We start from the raw sequence: 11,847 nt of genomic DNA on the forward strand, positions 1-11,847 counted from the left end.
CGGGTTCTCCTGGGAGCCTGCATCAAGCACTTCCAGAGCCGCAGAGGGCACTCTGTTCACAGGTAACTGGAGGCAGTGTCCTTGGTCTGGGCATCATTACCCTTATTATCAATGCTGGACCCCCATGAAAGGGATGTACAGGGCTTCCCAGAGAATAGGGGCCACAGAGGAGGATGGATCATAGGCTCACACACACCACTTAGAGAAATACGTGAGGAAGAATCACAGATGTAAATATAGAAAACTCCAAGTGGGATTAGAATCCCCAAATAAAAGACAAAGATGAGAACCAGAATAACAGTACTCATGACCATTTGCATGATCCCCATTTTTCTTCAAGGATGATATTTGGTTTGGGAAAATACTAGTTATGGTATATACTTTTATTTTTAGAGATGTCATTTTGAAAATTTTAAAATGTGTTTTCTATGTCTCTCTCTCTCTCCATTCATCCCAACTTGAATCATGATGTCTGGCAGCCTCTTGGCCATCATGATCCCAGGGACAGTTCTTTCCAAAATGGAAGAGGAAATAAAGGAAAACCTCTAGGGCAGAAGGAAAGTAGAGGAGGAGGAGGCAAGGAGAAAGAGGCAGCCCGACATATATGTCCTACTTCCAGCTCCAGGTAAAAATCGTGTATGACAGTGATGATAGGGATGTGGATGCAGACAGTGGTTGGCCTCCCTGGGGGTAGCCTGGAAAACCTGTGAGCTTCTAGGAGTAGCTTGGCATGTGGCTCAGTGCCACATATAGCATGCGCAGGAGTGAGGGAGCTCTGGCAGATGGAGGTTGCAAGGCAGATGAACCTGAGGTTCTGCTCCTGGCTTTCTTCTACCCTCGCATGGCTTCAGGGGCTCCCGGAGTCCCACATGCCTGGTGGAGTGCATGCAGAGATGCAGAGGCACTAAGAGAACTGCTGGATGGGCAGAGGCATGGCGTCTGGACATGCTGCACCATGTGGGGATTTCTCGATAAAAAGAAAATGGCCAGAGTCCTAGATTTCAGCAATTAGTGACAGCACACATTTCCATAAGTCAGATGCGCCTCAGTACACACCAGGCCAATCAGAACAGAGAGGATCAAGAGGCTGCCTGGCAAACAATGAGGCCCCCTGCCCTAACACCACAAAAATGACATAAAGCCCTCCTTCTACATATGGCAAGATACCATTTTAGGAACTGAAGAGGGAAATAAAACATAAAAACTGAGTACTTACATGAAAAAGACTGCTGTACAAAAGAGATAATTAAGGACTGAGAGAATCTTCTTACAACTTCAGTACTCCTCTCTTTCACCTCCCTCCCCCTTCCCCACTCTATATATACACCCAAGGAGATAAGCCTCATAAAGGAATTATATCAATTGCATAAAAGACAGTTTCACTTCCAAGTTGACCATACATTTCTATTCTAAGATTCCCTCAAATATATTCACTGTTTGGTCTGAGGACGGCCACTGGACTTGATAGGAAGTTGAAGGTGAGAGCATACAGAATACTGGAGAGAGAGCCACACTGAGGTAGGCAAACACAGTCCAGCATGTCAAAGAGAGGACTCATGGTGTGAGTGAAGAATACAATGGTACAGCAGGAGCCGTCAGCATTAATTATGACCGATCTTTAACTGACGGAGATATTGGCATTTTCAAAACGTGTTTCCAATCTTGTGATGAATCTATCCCTGTACCTGCAAATGACAGCAAGAAAAATGGTGAGGTATTTTTTCCATACACTGCATACTAAGCTTTGAAATTCTGTATTATTTCAGAATCATATTTTATTGACTCCTATGGAGTTTGAGGTACATGAGTTGTATAAAAAAATGGAATCATGACAGAAAAATCGTTCTTGCTCAAACTTATTACAGGTGCTGTATGGAGTTATTCACAATAAAGAAGGTACCTGTTTCCAGTAAGAGCCGAGGATTTTGTTGGTGCCACTCTACACAGTACCACTCTGGCTTGGATGTGGGACAGATAGGATTAAAAAGAGTTTGTCTCTAGAGGAACACTGCAGAGATCTGGAAGAGCTCTCCAAAATATTCCCTAAAAATATTAAGCCCAAGCCCCAAAGGTCACGCCACTGTGTCCGTTATTCTTAAATATTGACATTACTATATTCCTCAGTTTAAATCTATGCTGGAGATCCACTGCTTGCTAAACAGCCATTCTGAGCATCCTCAATAAAGCAGTGGGAAAGGCACCTGCCTGAGGAGCTTTCAAAGGGACAGCGAGTCACACAGATGTCACTGGACTGCAGACGAATTTCAATCGTGGGAGAAAACTGAGGATTCTGTGTACAACCCAGGGTCACTTGGGTTTGCACTTCACTTCAGGGAGAGAGGAATTGGAAATAAAAGTTGAAGATCTGCCTTGCTAAAGATTGTTGAATCAGAACTCATCAGAAACCATCTCATAGTAATAACAGTTACACAGAAGAGAGGAAAGCATTCTACTTGACACAGTCCATGAAATCACTGAAATTATGAAGAAGACCTTCAAGGGCTCCCATGCTTCAACAGAAGGAGAACGTAGGCCCCAGCAAAAATAGCAATGATACACAGGCTGAGCTTCAGTGCCTGACAGAGGTGGCAGTATTCAGGGGAAGAAGACCTATTCAACAGAGAGGGTGTCACATGATGCCAGCAAAGGCATCAGAACCCAGAGGTCATCAAGTGACCACTGTCTGGGCTTGTTTCATGAACACAACTGGAACATCTCTAGGACTTCCCGATATAATTACTTGAGGGGCTGAGGACTTTGTAGGAGATGGAGCTCCTGAACTGGCAGACTGAAAAAAAAACCACCACACACACGTTATTACTATTACCATCTCCCCCTAAATAAGATGAGGTGAGTGTAGCTTTGGAATATAAATTACATAGATGTCCAAGGGCAAGTTTCCATGATCATTCTCCAAGTTCCAAAGACCCCTAAACAATCCAGAGAAGTATTAGGAAATACTTTCAAGTTTTTATAAATAAACCCACAAATTTATAATCTTATGTATGGATTTTTATATCTTTTTTTCTTAGAAAAAGATTCATAATCTCAAAGGGGTATGTGACCCCCCAAATTTTAAGAACCCAAAATCTTTCTTATTGAATCTCAAATATACATGTCATTTCTCAGGATCCAGTGGACTTCTGTCCACTATGAGAGCTTTGGAGTTGTTTTCAAAGCTCCATGATCAAGGGTATCTTTGATCTTCAGAATCTTTGCCCGTGCAATGTCAGAAACTCCCATTTAAGTGGTAGGATCACATTTTCTCTCCTCTATCCCCTCGACTTGTAGCAAACAACTGTGTTCAGTCTACCCAAAAGAATCTTAATGGATCCCAGATGACAACAAATGCAAGTTATAAAAATACAGCCTATTTTGCATATCATTTATGTAATTTTTATAAGAATTCCCCCACACGCATACTGAAAATGGTGAAAACCAGAGTTGAAAGAAGACTATAAAACCAGGCTTTGTGAATTTAGCAACAAGCACTGTCTGGATGGAAAGATAAAATCCTGAACTTACTCTAGTAGGCATTCTTTACAGGCAAGGACACAAAAATGTGATTTTTTTTTTTTTTTTTTTTTTTTTTTTTTTTTTTTTTAGTTTTATGGTCACAGTAGCTTCAGCTGATAGCAGAAAAACGCCCCATTTTCTTGCAAGATCTTAGGCATTTTACATGTGCCTTCAAACTGAAAAGGGAAAAAAAAGCATAAGGGTATGGATAAACATCAGATGACTTAACACATTTTTTTTCTCTTTTTAGTGACTACATTCTAGGTATTTTCAGCACTGTTAAGTAAGGGTATTATAATGATAAATCCAATCAAGTATGCAAGAGTAACCAGTATGTAACCTTAGTTCAGCACCACTGACCTTCTAGCTATTTCAGTTCTGTTGAGATAAGTGTCAGGAGAACAAATTATAAATATAGGCCATTACTATGATAAGCAAAATTCACTGTTAATGCAGTTAGTTCTGAGATAAATTGCCTAAGGAATCTACCAAATCCTCAAGGTCTTCCCATTGTGTTCACTAGTCAAGATTCTAACATGAGTACTAAATCAAAAATTCTAGTTTCTAGGGACTTCTCTCCTCAGAATTTTAAACAGTGTCTTAAAAATGCATTTCACTACACAATTAAAACCTAAAACAGAATTGGTCACTTCAAAAACTATTACTCTGTGATCTACAGCATTGTGAAAGTTCCACAAATTTTAGTGACACATAAGGACACATTTATACCAAAAAGAAAATTTTCAAAGGATGTTTCTTCTGGTGAACCTATGTTTTTAATGACAATAATTACTCATTCTGGAGACAGTTAACCACTAATGATGGGATAAGCTCAAGCTACAAATGCACATTTTTATAAATTAAGCCAAAATTAATCAATCTACTAAAGGAAGAAGAAATATTCTCTGAAGACCACCCTTTCTTAGGAGGCTATAAGTTTAAGGTAGCAGTATAATTAGAAAGAAATTTATCAAAGAGCTGGAAATTATCCTCAAATTAAAACATTTACAGCCTAAAGCTGTAATTAGGGCATAGGTAAAGACAAGAGATTCACAAAGCAATCCTGGCTGCTCCTGACTACTCCTTGGCTTCATCTTTGCTAATTCATTATCTTGCTTCCATTGTTAATTACTGTGGCTCCCCAAGGTTTGATAATGACCCTTTTGCTTCTTTTCTTTTCTCTCTACTTTATTCATCAACTTACATGATTTTAACAATTCTTCCTGACTGCAAGAGAGAATGAGCTAACATTGATTGATGCCTCCTGAATGTTAACACTGTGCTAGACAATTTTAGAGTTAACTGCAAACATTATGTGACCTGCCTAATTTCCCTGTGCATCCCTTTCCATCAACAGCTCCACAGGACTTTCTTAGCTCCATCAAAGAGCTATTCAGAATGTGGTGCATGAGGAGGACTACTGGGAGTCAGGAGGCAAGGTTTACCATGGATGGGCTATGTGATGCTGGGCAAGTCACTAGATCTCTCCCAGTCTCAGTAAAATAAAGATGTTAAGCTAGATCAACAGTTGTGAAGTGGTGGTCCTTTGGACAAATCCAGCATTCAGAAAGATTTGCTTGGTGGACACGATAAATTTTAAGTCTGGCAGGTTATGTAAAAATATGGATTTCTGTCTCCTCTTTAAAAAATAGAAGATCTAAGCCTGGTTTCTTTGATGGTGATGATTGACTGTAGCCAAGTAGCTGGTGCCCCATTGGATTGTTCCCAGTATTCTGCATGGCATTGTAAGTGTTCCCCTCAACCCATTTATATGACTTGCCTCTCAACCAGATGGCCAACTTCAGCACTTAAATAAATACACGGGTTTTACTTCTAAATGCAGGTTATTTACTTTACCTCAAGCTTTCTCCCCAACCTAGTCCAGTACCATAAGCATATATTTGAAATCTACCTCAAATTTTTCAGTGTTAAATAAACTCATGTCTTTTATTGTGGGCTACTAAACCCTTTCTAACTTCGGTTTCACCATTTTTGTCATATCTAAATCCCCAAGACTTTAAAATTTCGTTCTTACCTCCTTCCATACTTTACTCATAATCAAATGCTATAAACCCTTTCTCAGAAATTATAATTCTCATCCTCTTACACCCAGGTCATTATAAACCCAAGGCCAATATTCCTAAGTCTCTCCCTTACTAATTCATACATTGAAAACAAAACAACCATATTCCTTAAAAGACCATTAAGCTTCTAACAACTTAGTCTATCTCCTAAGGAAGCAACCTTGGATTTCACAGCTTTTTGTAGCAGAGTACAAGTTGCTGTCCAAAAGCCATTCTCTTTCCTTAGTTATAAAACCTAGATTTTACTTGGAATGGCAATGCAATCAGCTAAAAGACATGTTTGCAACTAGATATGACCACGTGACCAAGCTCTGGTTAGTGATATAAGCGGAAGCCTTGCATGGGAATTCTGGGAAAACTGCGTAAAGGAAATCATTTTGTCTAGGAGAAATCTTTTCCCCTTTTGCCTCACTTCCTCCTCCCTGACTACAAAACAGATTTGATGACTGGAACTTCAGAAGTCATTTTGGATCAACAGGTAATACCTTTGAGAATGAAGCCATGACCTTAGATGATAAGATGATAGAAGATAAGATGATAAGATGATAGAAGCCTGGGTCCCTGATGATCACAAAGCACATTACTAGTGGTTTATGTCTACATTTACATATTAGCATATTAATGTTTAATAAACTTGTTTTTCTAAAAATTTCTAAGTCTAGTCTTTCCTATTAGCAGCTGAATCAAATTCTAGCTGGCAAAGGTGGACTACCTTCTCCAGCTGGCCCACCTTCATAGTAATTCCTTACATTTTCTCTACTTGAATGAAGGCTTTCCAAATGAACAGCATCAAGCCCTTGTCACCCCTCTTACCTCAGGAATCTTTCTGCCCCTCATATTGTAAGCTCCTTCCCTCGTGATTTTCTTAGCATGAAATGTTTTACATAATGGATCAGAATCAAAAAGCAGAGAGAGAAAATCAGTAGAAGAAAAGGGAAGAAGAATTGGAAGCAATCAAAGGAAAAAAAAAGGCCAAAATTGAAGAGAATTTTAGTTAAATCCCAAATTGTTGTGGAGGAGTTTTATTTCGTTTTGTTTTAACCCATGAGGCATCAATTTCCTCTCCGCACAGAATGAGCCATAAAAGAGTTTGAGAAACTTCTAATTGAAAGGGTATAATTAGGATTAAAAGGGGCACCATATACCAGGAAGAGTAGAATGAGAACTTTCCCTCCAGGGCATGTTTAGTATTGCTAAAAGGCTTAAGGTTGACCCTGAGTTCGAAACACAGATTAGGCTTCCACATAACACACAGAAGCAGCCTCCAGTTTCACACAGTCAACAGTCTATAGGAGAGAATCTCAGGCCTGTCTTTGTTCATTTTGTTCACTGTATGGCTGGAATCTTAAGAGTTCACCAATCGCAGAATGTGTTGTCTAAACCCCACTTCTCAGGCCACCTTTAGTTTTTCAGAAAACCGTGAGCTACATGGTAATAAGAACCATGAGACTACTTTGCCTCTAACTACTTCTTTGCTTTCCCTGCCATTCTGGTCCCATTATAATAAAATCTATTATAAAAATCTCTTTCATCATCTCTTTTTTTACCAGCAGTTACCCTGTTTGTTACCTACTGGCCAAGCAGAATGTCACGAAGGTCACTATCAAAGAAAGTAAAATGATATAATCATGTCCAAAAGGAAAAGAAAAACTAATGAGCCACTGACCTGAAGATATTTATGTTTCCAAGGGTTAGTTATGTGAAATTCCTTGAAGCCTCCCCACTTTGAGTTATTAAAGAGATAATTTATTTGTTGAGTCATTAAGCTTTCCTAAAATACTCAAGGGGAAAACCACAGTTATTATATCTTAGAATTTCATCCAAACTATAAAAGAGCATCGCGATTAAATATGAATATCAGAATGTCCCAACATCCTGTAAACACAGAGTGTAAACCCAACATAGAAAGTATAAAGGTGGGTGGAGACAAAGACCCATGCCACAGGTAATATCAAGAAGGCTGTCAGGAAGTAGCCAAGTCCAATCATTATGCTGCAATTCTCAGTCACTTCTTTCTAATTTAAGTTACAGAAAATTCAAAAGAAACTTGTTTGAGTGAGGTAGAGAATAAACTAACTCAGAGTTGGTTTAAAACATAGCTGCTTAAAAGGACTCAAATGATGTCACCAGATGTTCTCCATCTGTCACCTCCACTTGGCTCTCCTTTGCATATTAGCTTCAATTTTTAGCAGTCACTCTCAATGACCCATAAGTGGTTGCTACAACTCCAGACTTTACATAGACCTTACAGCTTTTTAGACCTAAGCCTGCAAAAATTAAAGCATGTGTTTCCTGGCAGAGTCTATACAAATGCTATCATTCTCATTCCGAGAGAACCTGCTTCAGTAACATGCCTAGCCTCAAACCAATGACAAGGGCTAGTGAAACATGAATGATTAAAACTGGATCATGTATTTCATCCCTGCAAGTGGAAAAGGCATGATGCCTGAAAAAATCTGGGATATGGCTGCCACAGAAGGCAAAATGGTTAAGAAACAGTCATTAACAAACACTGCACAAGCATATTGGACCCTGATTATGGAAAAGTGTGAAATAGACAAGAAACGAAACAGAAGCACCAGAAAAGTGGAGAGAGAAACTGTTTTATCAAAATTGTTAACAAGATTGATTCCTAGTTATGACAACAGGAGCACGGGTCAGTAGCAAAATAACAACAAGAAGAGATGTAGGTAAAACTGTAACTCTCACATGCTGAGGTTGAGATTTGTCTTAGTTTCTGGTAAAGGTATGGTCATGTCACCCCATCTATGTCAAGAGAAGCACTTAGAGTCAGGGCCTGGCGTTCTTCTGCTGAAGAATGGAGTGAACTTGAGCTAGGTCCAGAATAAGAAAGATTAGCTTCTAGTTTACTTAAACCCTTGATCTTTTCATTTCCTTGGCAATGATGAGTATGAGAACTGCTCGGGGGCTCAACTTTCATGACCCACGGAACAGTCCTTCGAAGAAATCAACGGTTGCATCTAAGGTCTTAAAATTGTCAAAACCATGCAAACGTTGCCAAACTTCCAAATAGTGACTAAATAAATGAGGCTAAGTGGGTAGGAGAGCAACTGAACGCCTCAGTTTGGATTCTGAACTTGTTTCTTATCTCAATTCCCATCAGAAGATGCAATTCAAATCTTGAGACCGAAGGGCACTCAGTGAAAGGCCTTGTGTGTCAGCCGGGGGCTGTATAATAAATGATGACAGCCTGATGCCTCTCCTGGAGAGCATCATGACAGGTCTGGATACACGAAATCATCAGCTGCCAGAGGCGAGATTCCAAGCAGCTACTGCCAGGCATGGACAAAACAGAGATTCATGTGAGCGGACTGCATGCTAAACCCCCAAAATAGCAACTAAATGGGCATGAAAAGGGAGTGTTGTGTTCTGATCCAGACTCCCACACAAAGCTCAAACCTAGCATAAACAAGCACATGCCTACTACCAGTAGAGATTTAAAGAGAACTGTCAGAGGGTCTTGATTTCTGGGGCTCTTCCTAATTGCATTTTCTGTCCTTGCTGAACCAGATTCTCCAACTTTCCTTGAATCAAGGCAGGTCCTTGTTCCTGCAGGTCACTGCTGGCTGCACCTCATCCCACGATCCTGCATGGAAGGTCTGAATTTCATTCTAACAAACTTACTATTAATTTGATATTCTCATTCTATTAGATTTGATTTCATATCCATAAATTTGTTTGAAAAATAAGTCTTATTCTAAATCTGAATATATGCAATAGTAGAACGCATTGTATTCCTTGTCCAAATATGAATTTCCTGACAAGCTTAAAGTTACTTTCTGTTTGCAAAATTCTTTTGCAAATTCAAATTATTTAGTACATACATTGATTACAATATTAAAGTATGTACTGACATTTAATTTGAATGTGTTTATATGTTATGACACCAAATAGGTGTCCTATTTGTTCAAGAGAGAAACAGAAAATTAAATCTTTTTTGTATCTGCACAACAATTGGAGAAGTGCCAGTAACTTTTCTTAATCCTTACCTGAGGCTGGATGACTACTGTCTGCATTTTCTGCCCCATTCTGAGTTAAGGAATCAGTTCTTTTCTTAGACAGGGTAATGTCATGAGCCACTCAGGTCAGTACTGAGAGATCGGCATCAAATCACCCTTGCTGTCAGTCTCACCCCAATCCCATTCAAGTAAGCAGGCAACTGAGGAAGCATCAACAAGCTTGATCTCAGATCCCTGTGAGGTTCCCACATACTGAATCTCAGGTTAATGATGTGCCCTATACCTGACCTCTGTAAACTAGAAGTCCTCCCCTTTTCTTACCAGTCACTTCCCCAACTCTCAAGGACTCAGTTTTCCTACCAGCAACCAGACCTCTCTGATGCTCTCCAAATGCTTTCTCCTGGACACTTCATTGCTTTGTTCTATCTGCCTGTCAATAGATTCTTTTCACCTCTTCTAGACCAGCCTGAGGCCTCTGACTTGCTAAAAAACCACCTTTAACCACTTGACAATTACAGTATGTTATGGGACATCATGTTCCATCCACCTGGCTATACCTTTCCTGCTCCCTTGAAGCTTGGTCAGGACCTGTCCTACTTTTGCCCATAAACACTATCTTTCCAGGCCACTTTGCTATATGTAGTTATGATTTGTACACAACAAGTATTCGATGATGGTATTTATTTGTTTTGTTTTTATGTCCTCAAATAATTGAAAATAGGAAAACAGTTGTCTTACTGTAAGCTGGATCTATGAAGTATTCCTAAATACCTAAAGCCATATACTATTTTCTGTTTTAGACCATAAAAGAACATATTAGTTAATTTCTTGTCCAAACACTAATTTCTCCATCATACAGTTCAGCATTCTCAAGCTTTGCCACTGAAAAAGTATTTACTTCAGAGAGGAATAAACACAGGCTTCATGGGTCAGACTTGCTTTCCTATAAGACATAAATGTCTTTGAATTCCAGTATTTTATCTTAAAAATAAATACAAATTTAGCTTCTATATCATTATATATGTATATAATATATATTGCATTTTAAAATACTTGATTACTTATAATCAAGTAGGATCTGTTGCCATTTGAAGAATATGGATTCAGATTATTGTGTGGTTTTGCACATTTTCATAACATCCAAGTTCCTCTACCATGCACTTACACTTTAGTTTAGTACATGCAGACCAAGATTAATATTATTTTAGAATAAAATTTTATGATATATTAATCTGGATATAAATATGACTGAAAAAGTTCACCACTTTAGCTTCCTTAAAAAAACCTTATTTTCTCTTTCTCCATGTCCCCTATGAACTAAGTCAGCTATGTTTCCCTAAGAATGTGAAAATCTTCTGTTTTTCATTCCAAGAGAGAAATGATAATTCCCAGCTACCTCAAATAAGATGAAATACATGATGTAATTTTTACTCCTAATTTTACTGAAAATACATTAAATCCATGTGCTAACTTTGGGACTTACATTCATTTCTGTACTTAGGAGTTAGCAGTAGAAACTTTATTTTTTACTATTTCATCTCTGGCCCCTACCTTTCAAAGGAAAAAAAATTATTTCAAGCATAATATACTTGAAATAAAAGTTAACTTCACCTCAATAAAAGAAAAAGAAAGAAAAAGTCAACTTTATTGTCTCAGTTAAGATATTATTTAGTGCCCATTAATAAGTAAAATTTTGCATCAATTAAGATTTTCAAGTAGTTAATAGTCCAAAAAATGTTACTTTAATGATAATTTGATGAACCTTTACACAGAAGATGTAAAACAAAACAAATGCTAATTGACCCGGGAGCGCAGTTCCTTAAAAATGAAAAGGCATGTTTTCTGATAAAGTTTTACAAAATAGTAGCATTTATTACAATTTGCAATTTGGTAGGGTAGGAAGAAAGACTAGTGATTAAAATGGCAGATTTCACAATTTGCAAGATCATACTCCTGGAGGAGTCCTTGGGTGCTTTTTGGTCTTACCATATCCTCCAGCATTGGACACAACTCCCTATGCAAGAAACAGGAGGAGAGAGAAATAAAAGCCTCTTTGAAATGTAGTGATAAAGGGGTCCCTGAAAGATTTCTGAGCTCTTGAAACAATCTTCATGGCAACAGCTTGATTCTGCTTCCTGCTTGAGTGAAGGTTGCTAGAATATGAATTAGGGGTGAAGCATTGGGGCTATTTGCAAGTTCATGTTAAAATTTGGTTCCCCAAACTCAGGAATATAGTCAATTCAGAATTAAATCAAAATAGCGCTTTA

This window comes from Pteropus alecto, unplaced genomic scaffold, assembly GCF_000325575.1.
Source record: "Pteropus alecto unplaced genomic scaffold, ASM32557v1 scaffold20, whole genome shotgun sequence".
Lineage (NCBI taxonomy): Eukaryota > Metazoa > Chordata > Mammalia > Chiroptera > Pteropodidae > Pteropus > Pteropus alecto.